A 19,066-nucleotide genomic window follows, 5' to 3' on the forward strand; every position below is an offset into this window, starting at 1 on the left:
AATTCCCAAAAATTCCCAGAAATTCCCAGAAATTCCTAGGAATTTTTTAGATTTACAGCTTTTCAGGGAAAGTCATTGGTTCTCTGAGTTGGAATTCCTAGGAATTCCTAGGAACTCCAAGGATTGTTGGCTATAAACTTGGAATTTCTGGGAATTTCTGGGAATTTCTAGGAATTTCTAGGAATTTCTAGGTCTTTAGAACCAGAGTTGTTATGGTTGGGAATTCCTAGGAATTCCTAGGAATTCCCAGTCCGAATTTACCGTGAAAATTCACACCTTTATTCCAAGGAATTCCTAGGAATTCCAAAAGCCATTTTGCAAGGGTGCTTTCAAATGTGAAAAAAATCAAATGTGAAAAAAATTAATTGTGATGAGAATCTGATGTTATGAAACACTTACAATGGCAAAACCTGGTGCTGAAAGCTTGAAAGGTGTTTAATGTTTAAATTTTTATAGGAAATGCTTATTTTTTTAAGTTGAGATATAGAAGTTTTCAGAGCTGCTAGAAATAAGCTGACAGTAACAAGCATTCAGCAACATGTTCCAACACCACCATCTCGATTCCTCAGTCTGTTGTTTCCACTTAACTTAAAGCAGAGACAGAAGCAACTATATGCGGCTAAAGAGGTGCATTGGAATTCTGGTCCACAATTGGTTATACCCTGAGTGAAGTATAAAACAGTTTTGTTGATAGCTGACTCAGAGAAGAACAACAAGTAAACTTTAGAGCTCTTATTATTGAAGTGTGTCTTGCAATTATCATTTGTTTATAAGAAGGACCTGTATTTTGCAGCAAAAATAAGAAGTAATATTTTTTAGGAGGTCCAGTGATTGGAACATTTAAGAAATTAAGTTATGAAAGGAAACTTGGTTTGTACTTCTCAATACTAACAAGTCTCATCTTAAAAATATTTTCAGATCAGAGTTTCAAATAAAGCAAATTGTAGAAGTCATTTAAAAGGTGTTTTTTCTCAAAGGGAACAGGGACCATTTCTGTCTTGTCTGCATACCAAATGTTTGCGAAGTGTGCGGATGATCCAAAAGTATTGGAACTCCCCAGGTAAAATGTCAGGCGGGATATAGGCGGGATCCCGGCAATCCCACCCAAGATCCCAGGTGGGAATGGCGGGATCCCGCCTTAGGTGGTGGGATCCCACCTTTCCCACCTGGGATGAAAATTTGATCCCACCTGGGATCCCGCATTTAATGCGGGATTCCTGCATCCCACCCGGGATCCTGGGTGGGACTTATGCATTCTACCTGGGATCCTGGTCGGGATTTACATATCCCACCTGGGATTCTTTATCCCAGCTACGAAAATATTGTTTTGCTGTTTTTATTCTTACAAAACGTTTTTGTGAGAGTTCCAATACTTATGGATCATCCACACACTCCACAAATATTTGGCATGCAGACAAGATAGAGGTGGTCACTGTTCCCTTTGAGAAAATACACCTTTTAAATGACTTCTTCAATTTGCTTTATTTGAAACTCTGATCTGAAAATATTTTTAAAACAAGACTTGTTAGTAGTGAGAAGTACAAACCGAGTTTCTTTTCATAACTTAATTTCTTAAATGTCCCAATCACTGGACCTCCTAAAAAATATTACTTCTTTATATTTTTGGTGCAAAATACAATTCCTTCTTTACATACAAATGAAAAGTACAAGTCACAGTTCAATAATAACAGCTCTAAAGTTTACTTGTTGTTCTTCTCTGTGTCAGAGATCAACAAAATTTTTCTATACCTTGTAGGTCTGGTATAAAATTGTACTTGTAGTATAAAATGACAACCTTGTATCTTCGTTCTCTCCACCCCTTTCCAAGCTCGGTAACGCTTCGGACTGTGCATAACCATTTGCAGACGAGAATTCCAATGCACCTCTGTAATCGCATGTAGTTGCTTCTGTCTCTCGTGCAAATGTTTTCTCCGTTATGAGACGCACTTGACTCTGTTGGCACCACTGCTAGTTCACTGGAAAGACCGACTGAGGAATCGAGATGGCTAACTGTGTTGAAACGTGTTGCTGAACGCTTGTTGTGGTCAAGCCTTGTTGATTTGGGTACTGGTACACTGTGATCATCTAGGTATCTCTTATACTTCCTAATGTTATTGGCTTGTGTTGTTTAATTCTCACCTTCGCCGTGAACATAACTCAAGTGGGTTTCGAGTCTTTCTTTCCTCGAAAACTTTCGGCCACAAATCGTGCATTCTTGTTCGATTCTTGTCGATTATTTCTACATAGAGTGAATTCACATCATTATTTATGTCATCATCAAAACATGAATCCAAGGTATCCACCATCTAAGAGAGGAGAACCGGTCAGAAGAGACAGAATAATGTTGCGCGCTTCTCTTGAGACTGCAATGGGTCAAGCCAGCGGATTCTCTTTGCTAAAAGGTCCACGTGATCATGCCCGTAATCGGAAACAAAGAAAACTCTATTTGGCGCTCATCTTTGAATGTACTTTTCATCGGTTAACCGCTCTTGCTTCAAGTTGTTTCTTTTCCCAACTGTTTTGCCTAATATAACACTTCTAAAGATTGGTTTTATTGTGGTTTAATGGGAAAACGAGAACAGCGTGAGTGTTTTAAATGAAAAGAAAGTCGTTGGCGCCGTGAACTTAAAAGAAGGGACAATTAACAGTTGACATATCGACTGGTTCAAACAACGATCGAGTGGCCATTTAAAGCTAGGATTTTTAGAAGTTTGTGGTGAGTACAAATTGCCATATTCGTTACGTGATCAAAATCTTATCAAAGAATAGAAATAACGGCTTGAATTAATCTTACCTAACACTCAGCGCAACTGAAACTCAAATAATTCTGAGAATCGAATTGGTCGCTTGCATACTGCAGTTTCCTAAGCTTACACTTTACAATGAAATAAATCTATGAGTAAGGTTTCAAGATTACTTTAGTCACATTTGGGAACATTCTGACCTTGCTTTGCTTTGAAAAATTCGACTGAAGAGAGAGCAGACTTTCAATCAGTACCTTTGTCAAAATTTTGATAACATGAATTATTGAGGTTTTGTCTTTCTTTTATTCTTTGATACACAACAGCCAATTTTTTTAAACGTTGAGCCTTATTACACTGTAGATGGTCTGCTTAAATGATGAAGAAAAAGTAATATGCTGAGTTTTGCTGTTATTCTTTAAGAATGTTCGGTTAAGAAATTTGTTAATGAAACAAGTCAAACACACATGCTGGTTCATTGCAAATAAATTATGAGATCTTTATCACATATAGTCTGTGTATTCATGTACTGTTTGAATCATTTATGATCAATAGCTTGGTAAGACAATGGGATCCCATTGGAGGTGTCAATATGTTCTATAGCTAGTTGGAAAGTTTTGGACCCTCAGTGGATTGATGGGGTCTATAGCTCACCTAGAAAATTTTATCCTCTTAATTTTAAGATATCCTATCCAGTACATTTCATAAATCTGTGGTCTCCAGTGATAAACAGGATCCCTCAAAGGATTTTTCTGAAAGTGAGAAGCCATCTGTAATTTTATGCAGGGTCTAAACTGGGATTGGCAGGATCCCAGATGCAATCCCGCCTGGGATATGATTTCCCAGGTGGGAAACTATCTGAAATTTGAGGCAGGATCCTAAGACGGATTGGTGGGATTCTAGGTTTAATCCTGCCCGGGATGTGCTTTCCCAGGTGGGATGCTATTAGGAATTTAAGGCGGGATCCCAACTTCAATTGGCAGGATCCCATGTGGGATCCCATGCGGGATGTTCCATAATCCCAGGTGGGATCCCATGTGGGATGTTCCATAATCCCAGGTGGGATCCCATGCGGGATGTTCCATAATCCCAGGTGGGATCCCATGCGGGATGTTCCATAATCCCGGGTGGGATCCCACATGGGATGTTCCATAATCCCGGGTGGGATCCCACCTGGGATGTTCCATAATCCCGGTCGGGATCCCACCTGGGATGTTCCATAATCCCGGTCGGGATCCCACCTGGGATGTTCCAAAATCCCGGTCGGGATCCCACCTGGGATGTTCCATAATCCCGGTCGGGATCCCACCTGGGATGTTCCAAAATCCCGGTCGGGATCCCACCTGGGATGTTCCAAAATCCCGGTCGGGATCCCACCTGGGATGTTCCAAAATCCCGGTCGGGATCCCACCTGAAGAAGGCGGGATCCCACCTGGGATACACCTGGGATCCCAGGTGGGAATGGCGGGATCCCGCCTCATATTTTTACCTGGGTCTTACAAAAATGTTTGTAAGAATAAAAAACAGCAAAACAAATTACAGCAGTCAGTCACGAAAACAGAGCAAAAAACTGAAAAAAAAGCAACAACTATCATGAAAAGAGAAAGATTAATCAGGTGTTGAATTTGTTTGTCTAAGGCATGAAATTTCTACTTAAAATAATGCGACAAAGGCAACTTGTAATGTAGGTTAGGCAAGTGACTTATGTTTATAAATAACAAAGTTCTCTAAGTGTATATAACAATGTAATTATTGTTACACATATGGAAGTTGTGTACCAAGGAACAACTGATAAATTTGATGATTTTGGCACATCGGTGAACCTGAGACATTTTGCATCACAATATTAGTTTGAAAAATAAATTTCATGATCTTTAAGTCAATATAAGCATATACATGTATGTATATCTCTTGGTAAATGTTTTATAGCATTTACCTTTCATCAAGCCGAAGTTGAATTAAGCCTCTAAACTGGTTTCCCAGAAAACTGGGACTTCAGTTGGCAAAGGTTATATTCGCATATGTGGGAATTTTTGAGAATTCAGTTCGCACGGGAAAATAGATGACTATAAGAAAAAGTACACAACATTAAAGAAAATCACACTTAATTGGTTCAGGTGCGATTAATTTATAATATTTAGAATGATAGAAGCAAGAAAAACACATTTAGGTCATTATTCACCAGCGAGTTATTAAGATTTTGGATTCTACAATCAAACTGGGTGAGATTAAATTTTTTCATAACTAGCTTCATTATGATTTATTACATGGAAAGTTTATTGTTATTATAGCTTCACAGATGTCTTCATTGCCTTCACAATTAACATTCACAACATAGAATGTTTCAAGAACTTTCTTCATTTATCTTCTGAATACCATTAACTATATCTGGAATACAGTTAAAGGGTTTTTGAAAAAATTGTAACTATGTGATTCAGGTAGTTATTTGAATATGTGAGTAACATTTGATGTTTTCACATGTGACAGGATTATAAAGCTGAATCAAGCCTCAAAAAGGAGTGAACTTGATGGTAACAATTAGGTGACTATAATTTGGAAACTTGAGCACTTAGTAAATACACCTTGGCTTGCAATTTGGATGATGCAGTTTGCTAAGGTACCGGTAATTAAAATGTTATAGTCTCTTCCACATGATCTGTACAGTCATATACTATGAGATAACTTTTTAAAAAAAATGCATTTGCATCTATTTGATAGAACTATTGTAAATACAGTACCACCTACTGACAAAAATTAATGATTTCCTGTAAGCATGAATGGTTGGGAGAAGTTATGTTAGTTATTTTATGAAATAACAAATTTCTATTTTGTGATCACTCTGTTCAGTTCAAAATTAAAGGCAGACCCAGGGCTGTGGTTTGCTTTTTTGATCATCATTTTCTTGTAAAGCAGTGATTTTTCCCCTTATCAGTACAAACCTGGTCTAATTAATGTACATGAAGGTTATTGTTCTAGGTAGGCTAACCCTATACATTTAAGTTGTGAAAATTTCTTGTACCTGTCATCATATAAATGTTAGACTCAATTTTACCTCACTAACCTAAACTGAATAAATAGGAACTTGAAACTTATTTGTTCCCCTTTGAGGAGTGCATTAAAATTATGATAGGTAATCTATATGCATGTGTGTTTTCAAAATTAAAACTGAGATCATGACCATTTCAAATGACCTTACTACCTGCCATACAGGTACAGGCAGGTGTTGTGAAAAGGTTTGCATAGCTTTTTCATTAGTACAAATTTTTTTGTTTTTATGATGTAAGCTAACAAATCAGGCCTGAGCACATCACATTTCAGCTTAACCCAATAATACATTTTTAGTCCATATAAGAAAATTGGGAATCATTTTAAGACTATTTTGTAACATATGGGTCCTTGTGCACATAATTAATTTTGGTCCTGCCCTACTAAGACAAGGCATTTACATACTTGTGAGCATAACTTTTGTATTAAGCAATTTAAGTAGATTATTTCAGGAAGCAAACACTAGTTATTCAGTCCAATTATCTTCATTGCAACTAAGGTTATGCCTTTTAGTTTGTCAAGCTGTGGTTTGGTAATTTTCAAAAATTAGAGGATGTATGATATATTGCAGAACTATACTTGACAGCTATAGCGAGCTCTACTTGTATTCACCAAAAATGTAATCATAGATGACGCAAAGAACCATAATAGACAATATGGAAAAATGGTTCTGTTCATATAAAAAAATTACTATCCATAGCAACCTACAGAATCATCAGTCTGAAGAAATACCATCCTCTTCCACGAATTCTTCATGGGTGTCATGACCTAAGACCTAAGACCTAAGACCCCTCAAAGACTAAGACTCCATGAAAAACTTTTGGGTATGGAATATTTTAAAAGAAAGAAGAAATCAAGGTGATCTTTACAGCCTGGAGGTATTGTGAATTTTACTTGAGGTGTATACATGCAGGCTACTGAGCTGCAAAATTAAATGTTGAATATAGATAAGTAAACTTTTCACTGCTAAATTGCACCTTATTTGATTAAGAAAGAAAAAAGTGAGCTTTCTGTTTCTCTTTTCTTATTGAATAAAACTCACCATGCATTAGTGTGAATGGGGCCTGAATTAAAGAGTGCGTGATTAACAGTGACTTACGTCAGCGTAGCAGAGAATGCTTTAACGTGCCACCTTTTAAGTGAAAGGCCATTGTAACATAGGTAAAATAAGTTGCCAGTGTCAAATTTGGTGAAACTTCAAATGTAGTTTTTAAGATCAGTTTTTCCGATCACAGCTCTTGTGCGTGACTTCAGGTAATATTCTTCAACAAGTTTACATAAAGAGTTAAAAGGACAACAATTCAAGACCAGCTCAGTTCATCTTCTTTCATGTGGTAGAGCTTTTGTAACTTTCCATATAAAATAGTGTTTTGTAAAGAATAAGACAGATGTTAAGATTATTATTATTATTATTATAATGTATCTTTTGAACCAAATGCTCTAAAATTAGTGTGAAGCAGATTGATGGCAATGTCATTTTGTGGCTTAGCGACCGCATTGCTTCCTGTAGACACTCAACTTTCATGACATAAAAGAAAGGGGATGCCAAGATATGTTTGGGATGTTGGATATGTTGTGATTTATGATGGTAATGGGACCATGCAGAGTCCAATTTGGTCTAATAATGCAAATGATTAACAAAATAGGACAAGCACAAAGTGGGGATTCGATTTGTTAAGGTGGCTCGAAACTTATTTTGGCCTGCTTAGTGTATTTAGGACCAAAACAACTTAAGATAGGATAAGCGGATAATCGTCAAATTTCACCCTGAAATAAAGATGATAATGCCCCATCAATTGGTTGTAGAAGTATTGCTGTCAGCATTGCCATTACAACACAAAGGGCTTTTAGAGAAAGGCCCACAAACAGACAAATGTTTAATTCTCTTGAAAATTCCATGGTTAATTGTGTTTAAATTTTGCATATGGTCTTAGAGTTATGCATTCTACCTAAGAGCCAACTCAAATAAAATCCTGTCAGAAATTTTAGTGAAAACCCCCGTGTTTTGGAATTCATTCTTAACCTTTTTTTCTGCTGATAGAATTTTTGTATAAATCACTTTCAAGTCACATTGCGGACAGAGTGACGACAATGCACCAAAAACGAAATTGTTTTAAGGAGTGAAAGCGGAAATAATGCCACCGAAAGTTTTAAATTTCTAAACATTTTGACACAAAGGCTATACACGAGAGAGGACACGCAAGACACATGTGGCACTCTATTCTGGCATTTTCTTGTTTATGTCCCTTGGTCGGGTATAGAGAGTATGGCTTTATTTTGGCTACAAAATGTTACCTTTGGGATGGATGATGTTTGTTAATTAATGGCTGCTGTGTCATTTGTCTTTGAAATGATTAATAATGTGGGCTTTAAGTTTTTGGCATCCACTATTTTAAAATTCACAAATAGCATTCTGTTTTCATCCATGTAAAGACATATTACACATTTCTTTAACTAAAATCTGAATCACGAAGTCAAGTTAATTTCAAAAAGTTTGAAACTTCATTGTACATTTACACTTTACTGAGGTAATTGTTACATGTACATCTATACCCTGTCTTTCTGGTACATATGATTACCATATGTATCTTTAGTTAACCCTCAAGATTTCATTAATATATATCTCCTTACTGTCTGTCATACAACTTATGTTATGTTATGTTGGAGAATTTGGAATTGGATCAACCAATAATCCCCTTATTGATATTTTTTCTATTCTCATTACTTGTCTGCTTGATATTGTACTGATAATGTAAGGTGAAATTCTGTCTAGGTCACGAGTGGGACTAAAAGGGTTAAAATGGGGGATTTCATTATGTCGTTATGATTAAAATTTTCTTATGCTTTCAAATGTAACAAGAAAATGCGATGAGAATCTGATGTTATGAAACAATGGAAAACCCTGATGCTGGTAGCTTATGTCTTTAATCTTTGAATGTTCATGGGAAATGCTTTTCTTTGAAAGTGAGGATTACAGAAGTTTTCAAGGCCGATAGAAATAAGCTATTTGCAAGTAATAAAAACCAAATTGACAATCATACCTTAATGCTTGACATGCTTCACTCAAACATGTCAGTTGTGTGTACCATTAATTAGAGGTGTCTTTTAAAAAAAATTTTTGGTGTGGCTGTTGTTCTTTGTTGATCTTTGTAGCCAATTAAAAAAGCAATACTAAATGTGATGAACTTCAATTTTTATGTACACAAGGCACCCTCCAAGGTGGAAGAGTGGAAGACCTTAGAATGATGTTCAATATGCACTTGCACTTACCACAATTATATATTCAAGCAATACTCTATACATTTATAAAATTGATTACATGATTTCCTTAACCCTTTACACCCTAACATGATAGTATGCATATTCTCCATACTGCTCTCTATACATTTCCTAATGTTCTGGGAATGAGAATTTGTTTAACAATCAAGAGGTTCTTCAGTTGATTACCATTTCCTTTATTCTCATGACTTTAATGTTTGATTCAGGGATGTCATGTTGAAAGGAGAAATTAGATGCCAGTCACTCAGAGATTAAAGTGTTAATAACTGTACACATTTTATGTGCTTCTTGCATTTGTTGGCAACAATAGTTTAGGTTGTTAGGAAAGCAAACAAACAAATGAACAGAAGTCAGTAAAATGAGGTAAACTGTACAAACTTTACCATATGATAGAAGAAATAACGAATTAATATCAGTATCTGGGCAACTGTCCACTTACCCCTCCCCCAACCTAACAACAGTCAATTGATGACAAGTTAGGCTTGATGTTGGGTTAGGGGAGGGGTAGGTGAGCAGTTGCCCAGATACTGATATTGATCCAAAATATCACTGTGACAGAATACTTAAGAAGGGAAACTTGGATTGTGTTAGGTCATTCCCCATGCAGGAACCTTCCACTTGACCTGTACAGTCATATGCTATTATAGAAAAATGCATTTGTGTCACCTAGTAACAAAAATTAGTGATTTCCTGTAAGCATGAACATTTGGGAGAGGTTATGGTGGTGATTGACCCTTTTTTTGCTAGGATGCACAGGGTTTGATGATTTTAATTCATATCTTTTAGCTTTCAAACTTTCAACTTTGTTTTAATTGTATTCTGTTTACCAAATCTATTTCTCTGTACCTTAAATAAGCCCTCAAAAGTTGAAGCAGGTGAGTAAATAACTGGACTTCCTTTGTTTGGAATTGTGTGATTATTTAATTTTGGTGTGTAAGTAAATTGACAGGGTGCGTTCAAATTGTATTATAAATTCATAAAGCATTTTTGCACATTTAAATGTTCCAATTGTGGTGATTACCTGTATCAAGATGAGCAAGAGGCTCTTTTAATTGAATGAGAAAAATCTTCATCTCTTTGTTGTGAAAAGTGTTCAGCTAATCTTTTAGCGTCTTACATGCTCTTTGCAATTTAATTTTCTTCTATTGCATTTTACACTTCCTCACAAACATTTGATGCAATCTTCAACCAATCAGAGCATGCGCATCTTTATAATCACCTGAGCAATTACATGTATACAAAGTGTAATTAATTATTGGAGTTAATTATCACAACACAAGTTAAAACAACAACAAAAGCAAAAACAACAATGCAATGATCAATCAAAATTGTCAGATGTGCATGATTTTCCACAAACTTTGGCACTGGCATAAAAATTTAAGTGGCATAAAAATTCCAATGTTTGTAAAAGAGAAATCAACCACAATCTTATGTCTATAATTTTGGTCTTAGAAAGGATGTCAACAATGTTCAAAACTTGTACTGCGCCTGACCTTTTTCTCTGAATGTCTTTGACCTTATTTCTATTATCAATAAAGTTTTATATAATAAGCTGAATTCTACGTGCATTTTGATTGGTCCTTTCATGTACTCGTATGATCTATTGGAGAACAAAAACATAGGTGACATAACCATGCATTAACAATTTTTGTTTCTTAGTTAAGAAAATAAATAAATTCCGTATTGCCATGGCTCAGTACAGCTATAAATCAAGAACATCAGTGACAGTCACAACTACATATAACTTGCTCTATAAAACAAAGCACGATAGTAAAAAATGCTGTAGTCTCCCTCAATTTTTCACTCCTCTGCTATTGTCATGCTGTTTGCTCTGTTTTAATAACTGAATGCCTGGAACAGGCTATGCTGCATCTTATGTGCCATTTTTTTTGTTCCTACCACATTCTGATGTCACATGTGATCTGTTACTCAACAGATGCATAGCAACATGAAATCTATTTGTTAAAGAGACAATGGAAAATTATGGTGGATTTGTTTAGGTGCTTTTAATAAATTGATTGCCAAGCTCACTGGAGGTTAGCTTAACCAGCTATTCACCTCGGCTCGAAGCATCATACAACAACTAAATGGCTTCCCGCTTTGCTATGATAAGCAAAGAGAAAATAATTTCAGTAAAAGGGGCAGCTGTCAAAAAAAATACAAAAATTGCAACCGTGTGCTTTGATAGCTTTGAATGGTAAGTTAACTATAACCTCTCAAACCTTAATTTCTAACAGAAAAAATCAGAATTTTTCTTACACTGAACTATAAAGCTCTATACAAGGGAAAGATGAAAATTCAATGGTTTGTAAACCTTTGTGGAGCACTTCTGCCAAAAAATTGGATTGGGTAGAATCCTCGATTCACCCTGAAAGCCAAATTTGCTCTCGCTTTTTCATTGTTACATATTGGAAGCCTAAGACAAGCCAGTTGGTTCATGCACATTGGGACCATGAACCATTAAATGATAGCAATTCTTTGTGACTTCTTAAACTTGATATAAATTTTTTTATTTAGTCTGTTTCCACTTACATCAACAATAATTTTAGAGCAAGTGCATCACCAAGTTTAATATTATTATGCTTTAATTGGTATGTCAGTGAGTTCTAAAAATGGTTAAATGTGGTTGGGACATGAAAGAAATAAAGATGTTCCATTAAAGTTCATTGGTGCATGCAATTTCTGTTGTTTTCACTGGTCAAAAATTTCATCTACAACTTGTGATTGTTCAGATGCTCATTTCTCAATTGTGGGAAGAACCACCCTACCTATCAGAATTTGTGCAGTTTATTACAAATCTTTTTTTTTTGTTAATTTAGTTTGGAGTAAATCTCAGTATGTATATAGTAAGCAAATATCTTCACATATTTTATTGTAACGGTTTCTTTTCTCGTAACAATTATATCCATTCTTTGAATTTCCTCTAACCTGCCTGCAAGTAATTAAATTTTGTTTCAATTCAAGTTTGAGAAGATTAAACAGAAATGTTACAGAGTTATGTTTTCAGATTAAACTCAGGTGAGAAGATCAGTAAACTTGTGAACTGGCTTTTTTTCATGAAGCCTCTTCTACAATTCTCTGTGTGCCAACTCAAATTATTCAAATCTCAGTGAATTAAGATATGCCATATTTCAGTAGTTTTTTTTAAAATTCCATCTGTAAGGTTTTTGGCATTTACTATTATAAAATTAATAAATGGCACTCCCTTTTCATCCTTGTAAATAGGCATTACACATTTCTTTAACTTAAGTCTGAATCATGAAGTCATCTTAATTTCAATGAGTTTGAAACTTCACTCTAGATAAGAACACTTTACTGGAGTACAATGTACATAGGACTACCATGTGTGTCTTAAAATAGGGGTTTTCATTATATTGTAATGGTTAAATATACTAATGCTTTCAAATGTGAAAAAATTGCGATGAGAATCTAATCTTATGAAAGACTTATGTTGGAAAAACCTCTTGCTAGAGGCCTAATAGGTGTTTTATGGTTAAATTGTTATGGGAAATGCTTTTTTTTAAGTGGAGATAAGTTTTCAAAGCTGCTAGGAATAAGCTGTTTGCAAGTAATGAAAAGCAAATTGACAATCATATACCTTAATGCTTGACATGCTTCACTCATACATGTCAGTTGCGTATAGGTACCACTGTAGACTGGTGTCTTTAAAAATATCATTTGTTATGGCTGTTTTTTTTTGTTGATATTTGTTGCCTAAAAAGCTATTAAAGGCTCTGAACTTGAATTTTTATGGACACAAGGCACCCTCCAAGGTGGAAGAGTAAGAAGACAATAGAATGGTGTTTACCAGGCACTTGTGGTGTTTACCCCAATCATATGTTCGAGCAATAATTCTACGTTTATGAATCTGATTAAATTAAGTCTTTAATAACTGTACACATTTCATATGCTCCTTGCATTTGTTGGCAGCAATAGTTAGGATTTTTAGGAAAGCAAACAAACAAATGAACAGAAGACAGTGAAATGAGGGAAACTGTAAACTTTACCTTATGATAGAAAAAGATCGCAGAATACTTCTGAAGGGAAACTTAAATTGTGCTAGCTAATTTACTTTACTGCCCCTCATGTTTTTTATCAAATAAAATTTAATCAGTTGTAGGGTTTGCCTACGATGGTCAAATCGCCATTGTGGACTTAATTCTTCTCAGCTGTCAGCTGGTAAAAGATAGATACTAAAAATAGATGCATGACCATAAGAAAAAGTACACATCATCAAGAAATCACACTGAAGTGTTTAGCGTGATTGATTTGTGATGTTTAGAATCTATCATTATTATTGAAGTAGAAAAAACACATTTAGGCTTTTCTTATCTTGATCTAACACCAACTTCTGGTCACTTTTTTACATTAGCAAATGCACAGCAGCTTGATGTAAGAGTTAACGATCAGATCTTGGGCGTTAAAGGGTTAAAGGTAAATCCAGGGCTGTGGTTTGCTACCAATTGTTGATCGTTATTTTCTTGTAAAGCAGTGATTTTCCCATTAACAGTACAAACCTGGTCTAATTTGTACATGAAGGGTTTTTAAGTTCCAAGAAGTATAAATCAGGCCACAGCTCATTACATTTTCATTTTAATTAGCCCCAATAAACTATATACCTTTTTAATCAGCAGAAATTATTTACATATTTCATTTTGAGACTATTTTTGTTACATATGGGTCCTCGTGCCCGGGATAGACCTTTTACAGTTCCCGGCGCCATATTGGATTAGTAACCGCGCACACACGATAGCCAGGCTGGGGTTGACCCGGCGGTTCTTTCAAACAGCTGATCTGCTGACATTTCACGTTCTAATCCACTTTTCAATGCGATTTCTCCCTTCAAAATGGTTCTTTAATACAATTATATGGAAATTTGGTCATTAGATGAAATTCAGAAACTCGAAGCTAAAGATCTCAGGGAGATTTAGAAATCTAATTCAAAATCGACGGGCGGAATTAGAGCCGACTTAGTGTCGAAAGTTTATGCTTTGCTGATGTGACACATCCTTCCATCAAGTGATGGAGAAAACCGAGATCTTCTTACAGATGTCCAGGACCTAGAACAAAACCAGAACGACTTCAAATACGAAGCAACTATGGTAAGGATTTCAGCCCTTGGATGGTCGAGCGATCTCCGTAATTTACCTGAGATTAATTTCATTCAGCTTTACGATTACCCTGTTGTTTTACGAGAATATCGCCACATCGTGTTAAGAGGAATGCATCACAGGAAGTACCAAAGAAGCTTAGAAAGCGAGGCAAAGGCTATAGCCCTCTAGGTAGAGGAGATTTGTTATTGCTGCTGTTGTTGACGTGGTACTTGTTGTTGTACCATATTCTTCAATTAAAGTTGTTCCCATTTTGTTTACCAAGATGTATTTTAGTTTGCCATTTGTACATTGTATCTTTAGGGAAACTATACAAAACTTATAACCTTCTTTCTATCAACCCATGAGGGAAACAGTAACTAACAGATGTCATAATATTTTGAAACCCATCTGGCCCAGGACAACTTATGCTTGTGATACATTGAAAACCATTTGAGTTCACGACTCATGGTAGTTTATTAGGTGGCAAGACAGCATTGAAAGAATCAGACCAAAATATTAGAAAATTTAAAAACTCCCAAAAGTGACTGATTCATGTAACTTCTCCCTATAATTTCCAAACACTATCCAGCAAACAGATAATGATAATACCGAAACTTATCAGGCAGAAGTTATCTTGATCTTACATCAAACTCTCATAACTTATTTACAAGTAAATGTGTAACAACTAGAAGGGAGAATTAACAACAGATCTTGGGTATTTAAGGGTTAAAGGAAGAGAGCAGAAATGCTCCCTCTCAGCTACTGATCTCAGCAATGCTAGTCCTTCACACACATTTAAGTTTCTGTCTGTGATAAACATTCAGTGAATTGATATTCCCATTCTTGGCATTCAGAGGCCTTCTGACTCAAAGGTTTGCTATACTAGTTTTTATTGCATTGTGTTAACTAATGTTATGATAATATAATTTTGAAATACTTAAAAGATTGAGAAATATATCCAAATAAAGATATTTATTCTATACTGTTACAGTCACTATAAGATTTGTTTGAAAGAGAATCTTTCAGACCATCGAATTGTATGAGAAATTATATTTTGCAAGACTTCTATTAAACTTTTTATTATGAGGACAATTTTGGGAATAATAAAATTTAGAGTCAGTTCATCTTTGTGTTGAGAACTCTTTTAGTTGGTAAAACTCACTTTTTCTTTTTTCCAATTTGAAGCATCAAATTGATTGATACATAAAGCACACAAAATATTTTTTGAGAGTTCCATGGGGCATCCGAAGTGGATTACTATGCTATCATGAAAAACAAAAACAACAACTACTGAAAACTGCTTTTGTCGCAATTGCTACCAAATTTGTGTCAGTTTTCTGGGTTTGCCATAATAAGTGAAAACTCTGAAGATACAGTGTCTTGGTTATTTTATTAAAAGCAATTACTTTCCAAGAGTTTCTCTGCTAGGAGTGTTTTAGGCAAGCCATGTAGTAAACAGGTGAGCAGTACTGAACTTATTGACTTACTGCCGCAATGAGAAAAAACTCTATCGAACTTAAAACAATTCAGGTACCTAATTGAAAATTTGTACTAACTTTGCAACAATAGTCACCCTCATCCATAATTCACAGAGAATAAAATAAGATAAATACTTAGCAAAAATACATGCCTCCGTGCGTAAACCTGAAGTGAAAGCTCGTAGGTAAACCATTGGGGCTATAAAATGTATTTGAACAACCAAAAGCGGCACAATACTCTCCTTTCTTTTTGGGAGAAAAATTAGCTTTATCGAGATTTCGGCTAGGATCATCCATTTTCCTTAAAAATCGAACAATTTTACTGCCTAAGTATGAATTTCACCAAAAGCGCTCACAGAGATTTAACACGAGTCAACCCCAGCCTCGTTCTCACGTGTGCGCAGTTGCATTTCCAATATAGCGCTGGGAACTGTAAAAAGGTCTATTTGGTGCAAGGAAAGCCGAGCATAACAAAATGTTTGAAGGGTTCTTTTTCCTGCCCTACTAAGACAAGACATTTATACATACTTGTGAGCATAACTTTTGTATTAAGCAAAAGTAGATTATTTCATGAACCAAACACTTAATATTCTGTCCAATTATCTTCATTGCAACTAAAGTTATGCCTTTTATTGTTCTTCAAGGTGCGGCTTGGTAATTTTCAAAAATTAGAGGATTTATGATATTGCAGAACCATGCTTAAGTAGCAACTAGCTAGCTTCACTTGTAATCACAAAAAAGTAACCATAGATGACACAAAGAATCATAAATAGACAATATGGAAAAAAATGATTTTGTTTTTATAAAAAATTACAATCTATAGCAACCTACAGAATCTTCACTCTTAAGAAATACCACCTTCTTCCTAGCCTGTAGAGCAGGCGTAATTTTGGCGAGCGAGTGCTCAGTGATTTCATAACGGAAATTATGGCCGCCATCTGTGATTTTAATGGCAGCGGAAGGCTGGAGAGAGAAATCAATTTTTTTACCAAGGAAGCGGTCGACCAGCAGGGCACTTGAAATAAATGTAATTAACATACTTTCCGCATATGGACTCTAAACAATGTTCTTTCCATTCCTTCAAAGGTATTAAGTTGCCAAACTGTATTGTGTCACCGTCTAAGTGACTGTTTTTCGTTTCTCTCGAGCCTCTTCCATATCGATATCTTTAGTTACTTACATTTTCCTATCATACGCGTTTCCATTGAGTTCTCGCAGAGTTAGAGCGGTTCTCACGGAGTAAATGTGAGATATTATGGTAAGCTACGAAAGGTCTTTCAATCGGAAAATTTATAGGATGGTGGATGTTTTCTCATCCCGATGTGAATGATATTGTTCACGTTATTTTCCAGAGGAGTTTGTATATTTGTGAATAACAACGCCTTAAAGAGCGATTATCTACGGTACACACTAAGAGAGAAATGATGAAAACACAACTTGCAGAATAATTGTATTCTCAACTACAAAGGATTAATGAAACACTGATATCTTCCTGAACTCTCTGCCTAATTAGTTCTTAAACGGCTGTGAATATCCAATCAAGTTCACAGTTCTAATGCCTGTTTGCAGTTGTCGCAGTTAATATCCAAACATTATGAGATTGTTTGTGTAACCTCCGCAATAGTTGTGGAAATTTAGCATAAAGTTCATTGTACGCAGCCTCTATTGTTTAACAGTCAGCAACGTTTCTGTTTTGAAGTTTTCTATTCTGTTTTAAACTCGTATAGAGCCGTTAAAGTCTAAAAACCTGAGACATCTTGTAAACTGTGACCTTACTATGTCAATAATGGCCATAGACGACAAATTACATGATTACTCACAACAGATCTAGAAAAGTCAAATTATCACACCCGAACATTCCGGAGAATCACAAAATAGGTATATTCCATACTTAGATTTAGTTATATAGGGAGGCTAAGTTTTAGCGAATGTTAATTAAGAGAGAATCATTCTAAGAGTACGTGCTGATCAGCCGACGAACAATTGGGAAACTCCCATGTTTATTGAGAAGACAAGCAATGCTTCCGAGTGAGCGTCTCAGAACAAGACAAATTTTCACAGAAGATTCCAAATTCCAGAGACGTCAATTGCTGCGTTCTCTGTTCTATGAATGAAGGCGAGTTTATTGTTCCTGCCAACAGATAAGTGATGCGAAAGGAAATATGGCAATTATCCAATCTGCTTATGACAATACCGTGTTGCGTTAATTAATATCAACTGTAATGAGATCCTAGATGACTTGTAGGAAGCCCAATCAATATTTCTTTATAATTGAATAAAATCGTACCACTGAGTAAGTATTATGGTCGACAAAAATGAAATTGTTACTTTGACGTGTTTTCTTTGGAACGACTGGTTCATTTGGACGTGTTATCGATGAACGAGCAATCTGTCTCGAATTAACATTTACATAGGAAACTTGCACAGTGCTGTCTCTTAATCGCCAAGAAATAACTCCGTACAAAATCCTACCTTACTCGAAGAAAGAGGAATGCGGTATGGTGAAAGAATATTTCGCCTTTAGGCCTGCTTCATCCTTTCATATGCGGCGCCACTCCCGGCAAGTGTGTCTAAAAATAGGTTCTCTGTAAGGGAATAACTTTTTAGTCTCGAGACCCTCGCCGCTGTCAGTCAACGCTTCAAAGCGCACATGAAACCGTTAGTTACCCCCCTCCCCCTTAAAAAAAAAAGAAAGAAAAGTGACAAATAAGTAAATAAGCAGTCGAGTAAAAATAACGATAAAAATAGACAACTTAGAAAAGACGGCACAGATGGGGAGAAGAAATCGAACTAGTTTTCAACACAAATTTTTGGTGAGTGTTGTTGATCTTATTATCATTTTCACTAATTAGACTGTTCGATTGGAACCTCTAAGTCATTGCTCATTTGAAGAAATGACACTGAGTTCCTTGTCGAAATGCCATTGTCACAGACGCATAACGAATTTAATAGTTTCTAATTCCTCGGTTTATTTTGGTCATTAACCCATGGAGGGTTAAAAACATCTGTACGTCGACCGCCTATATCTAGTTCAACAGCAAATCGATTTACACAAGAATTTCACACATCACAAGTAACTCTGAACACGCCATGCCCACCTCATCAAACTGGATCTATTTACTTGAAGCTACTGAAAATGTCGTGATTAGTAAAATTCCATTGCCATCGTCAAATCACCCCCTTCTGGTTTACTTACACCAACTTTTTTCCAGCTTAAATCGGGCAAATTTACTTTCTCAGAATCCGTGATCAACTTCGCTCGGCCACATATTTGATGTTTGAAAACTTGCGGCTTTGCTACCGCGCCTGCTCTAACTTAACGACACTTGCGAGTAGGCCTTTATAGATTTTGCAAGTAAAATTTGGAAAAACAAGCATAATTTTTTTGTTCATTTAATAAAAGTAGCACTGTTGTTTTTGTTGTTTTTTA

This window comes from Pocillopora damicornis, chromosome 6, assembly GCF_964200805.1.
Source record: "Pocillopora damicornis chromosome 6, jaPocDami1.2, whole genome shotgun sequence".
Taxonomy (NCBI): domain Eukaryota; kingdom Metazoa; phylum Cnidaria; class Anthozoa; order Scleractinia; family Pocilloporidae; genus Pocillopora; species Pocillopora damicornis.